Here is a 4577-nt window from a genome sequence, read left to right as displayed (position 1 = left end):
TATATATATATATATATATATATATATATATATATATATATATATATATATATATATGAGTGTGTGTGTTTGTGTATGTGTGTGTGTGTGTCAATGTATTTATATAAATACACTCATGCACAGAGGGATACACGATCATAAATATGTACATATATTTACTCACACACTAATTAAGATAAATATATATGTATGTATGTATGTATATATGTATGTATTTGGATGTATATATATTTCCGTTGCAGTGAAAAGCATTCTAGATATATTGTTCTCTGCAACTTACCTACATATATGCGTATAGGTCAGTAATAATTATTCTATACTTCCTACTTTTTCTGTCTGTCTGTCTGCTTCACCTTTCACTTCCTTAATCTCTTAGCATTACATTAATGTAATATACATACACATATGCACACGAAAATATATGTGCATATATATATATATATATATATATATATATATATACATACATACATACATACATACATACATACATACATACATACATACATACATACATACATACATACATACATACATAAATATATATAATAATAATAAAAAGTGTGTATCATAATGTCAACTACTATCATACCACTCCCGCCTTCTTCTTCTTCTTCTTGGCCTTAAGGGCATCGCGAAAGGCTTGACTGTGGACCCAACTTTGAGTGTTCTTTTACAGGGCTTAGAAAACAGTGAAGGAAGGTTACAATAGATCTTTGAACTAGAGAGGGGGTTATGTTGAATAAAATCATAATTAACTGATCCTCCCCTATTTTACCGGAAGCCAGGAACATTTGAGAACTCCTCGTCCATATATATGTATACCTTTCATTCAATGAGCTTCGTCTATGCCTTGGAACTTCTCTGAACATTTCGGTTAGGCCACCTAGGCGATCATTACCGGTTGACTAGCAGGCATACATTCTCCATACATCACACAGGTATGGATACTGACTCACATGCGCAGTCGGATTCAAAACAGTCTCCCTCTCCCAATCCACTCACAATAACTGGGGTTAGAGTCGAACTCGTTTACCCAAATTTCGCTCAGTAGATTTAAACCCAAAACAAATAGTTCCTTTCAAAGCGAGTACGTATTATTACAAGTCCTTGTCGAATACTGTTGAACTTGCTGTTCTGTATGCCCAGGACTCACCTGAAAACTGTAAATAACGGTTTCTCATAGAGCCACCATTTTGTGTATGTATTATTCATAGGTGCTTGTGTATGTGTGTATATGTGTGTGTTTGTGTGTCATGTGTGTGTTTGTGTGTGTGTTTGTGCTTGTTTGTGAGTGCGTGGGTGTGTTTTTATTGAAATGACTCCAGGTCTTCTCTCGAATTGTTTTATGATCTCGAAATGATCAAAGACACAGTTAAACCCAATTTCGTTTCAATGCAGAAAATAAAAGGAAGTAATTCAATATTATTCTACCCATTTTCCTATATCACATAACATATTAGCTCACAAATATAGTTGCTGTTATCCTTATTATTGATAATATTGCTGCGAGCTGCCAGTATCGTTAGCACGCTAGGCAGAAATGCTTAGTAGTATTTTGTCCGTCTTCTCGGTAACATTTCAAATTCCGCTGGGCTCGACCTCACTTTCCATCATTTGGTGTGACTCTATGTCTGGCGGTCTTCGTGCGTGTTGAGTTCGATTTCTACCAACGCCAGTATGTCATTGTAGGTTCCATAGGAAGAGTAACAATTTAGAAAGTGGATTGTGGGACCTGATATTACCGTACGTGTTTTCGGCTACGTGCGTCACCACGGCTGCGCCTCCGACGGTATATTTACCAAGCTGAATCTGCTTAAGATTCCGCCCTTTGTCGTGGATAAGTTTATAAATATAAATATAACTAAAGGTAAATTTGCATTCATGGATAAATATTTGTCTTCCTAAGAATAAAAATAATAATATAAAAATTGCTCCAGCTTTCACATTGCGTTGCAGATTCAAGGTTGTGCTTATGATTGGTGTAAATATATTTTCATTCGGGATTGTGTGTGTTTGGCTTTGTGTATCTAGGACTTCAGTATCTAGTGTCTCAGTTCTTTTATAAGACAGTTGCTACCAAAGATAATTGGCTGCTATTACTGCCATGCGTTTTTTGTTGGCACTCCGTCGCTTACGACGTCGAGGGTTCCAGTTGATCCGATCAACGGAACAGCCTGCTCGTGAAATTAACGTGCAAGTGGCTGAGCGCTCCACAGAAATGTGTACCCTTAACGTAGTTCTCGGGTATACTCAGCGTGACACAGTGGGACAAGGCTGGCCCTTTGAATTACAGGTACAACAGAAACAGGAAGAAAGAGTGAGAGAAAGTTGTGGTGAAAGAGTACAACAGGGTTCGCCACCATCCCCTGTCGGAGCCTCGTGGAGCTTTTAGGTGTTTTCGCTCAATAAACACTCACAACGCCCGGTTTGGGAATCGAAACCGCGATCCTATGACCGCGAGTCCGCTGCCCTAACCACTGAGCCATTGCGCCTCCATTACTGCCATGCACAGAGATCAAGTTAAGCACCCGTAATTTCCTCTTTGTCTTTTCTAACCAGGCACCAACTGAGCCAGGGTGGCGAAAGAGATTCGGATGTTATTAATTCATTGGTTCTGGGACAATGAAAGTCCAGATCAATCTGAGCAAGAATCGAAATCGAAATTATAAAAGCCGAACTATCATTATTCTGATAATTCGAAAGTATATTCAAACTTGATTATTAATTTCGCTCAGACAGATACTGTGTGTGAAATTTCTGTATAAAATATTCTCTAGTATTAACTATTGAATAATCTTGAATATTTAGCATGTATTCAGCGATTCTTTCTTCACTAGATCGGTGTGACTGGAACTCAGAATGATATTGATGACGCTGATGATGTTGAAGATGATGATGAAGACTGCGATGGCGATGATGATGATGATGATAACGATTTCATATATTTGCCACTAGGGTAATTACATACATACATGAATACACACATACAGACACGCAGACACATACACATAAGTGTATGTGTGCGTATACATATGCATAAATGTATACATATATCAATATATGTGTATATATTTATGCATACAGACATATATAGATATACATTTATACATATATGCGCGCAAACAAACATATATATATATATATATATATATGTATGGGTTTGTGTGTGTGTGTGTGTATTCATAGTTTCATAAATATTAGTTTATGTCTGTGTATGTGTGCCTGTGCACATGAACGTAAGTCCAATTACTAAGTTACCTTCAGGCATATTCTAGTATTAGAACCGAATGGCCGACGGCGTAGCTGACCATTCCGCATTTCCTGTAGGTTTTGCGTTATTGAAATATATCTACAAACACATATACATACATGAACACATACTTACGTACTTAGGTACATTCGTGTGTGTGTTTATGTGTGTGTGCGCATGTGTATATATATATATATATATATATATATATATATATATATGTATACATATGCATTCATAGAATAGAGATGTGAGACTCATCTATGCTTTTCTTTTTATTTTCCTGCAGTTATGACGGAGGACATTGTCCGAAACGTTGAATTCTTTATTCCTCGGTGCACTTTCAATCAAAACTTTCTGTTGCCTTTCACACATAAAGTAAGTCGAGCCGTGCAAAGCCACCAGTCTTCTTAACTGTGTTTGCTTTGTTCTATTGCTTTATCGCTAGCCTCTCCGAATCACGAACTTGTTCAACAGTGATCGAAGGAATGCTTATTAAAATTCACAATAGCATTGTCATTTCTTCGATTTTTCAGAATTGGTTGCTGCATTATCTATCAAACCTATCTTTCTGCCATTAACATATAACTGAATGATTTAAGGAACATCTATTAGCTATTTCTAGCTCGTTAAATCACTTCGCACTCGAAAGAGCCATTCCAACGATTAAACTCAATGATTGTTTTCCTAATATTGGTCTTCGAATTTGGTATTGCCTTTATAAACTAGCAGTTCACTAAGATCTCGGAACATCCGCAAGACAATACGTTCACAGCGCAGCCAAGTGCAAAACGCTAACATCTTACTTGCTATTGCCGTTGTTATTGTTGACATTTTTGTTGTTGTTGTTGCAATTTAGCCCGTGTTCAGCAATAATCGAAAAGACCGACTGATCAAACGAAATACAAAACCTGATTATTCTGTTGATTTTTATCTCCAAGTCGGAGCCAATACATCAAAATAATGGCTGAAGGCTATTTCTAACTGGGAACGTCATTTCTTTTTATGCGTACATAACAAGTGTGTTATAAAATATGGCATTCCCTTACATGAGATGCAGGCAAAGCCACGTGGTTAAGGAGATCATTTAGTGACCACAGGGTTTCGGGTTCAGTCACAATACGGGGCAATTTTGGCAAATGTTTTCTACATATCGACCCTGAGATGATAAAAGATATGATTATAAAAGCTCTGCCAATGCCCTGTGAGTGAATTTTGTACAAAACATATTTTTAGATCCCGTCATGTGTGTATATATATATATATATATATGTATATATATATATATATATACATATATATAATATATATATATATATATACA

The sequence above is a fragment of the Octopus bimaculoides genome, chromosome 21 (genome assembly GCF_001194135.2).
Source record: "Octopus bimaculoides isolate UCB-OBI-ISO-001 chromosome 21, ASM119413v2, whole genome shotgun sequence".
Lineage (NCBI taxonomy): Eukaryota > Metazoa > Mollusca > Cephalopoda > Octopoda > Octopodidae > Octopus > Octopus bimaculoides.
The sequence above is the reverse complement of the archived record's forward strand: the minus strand, read 5'-3'. Positions refer to the sequence as shown.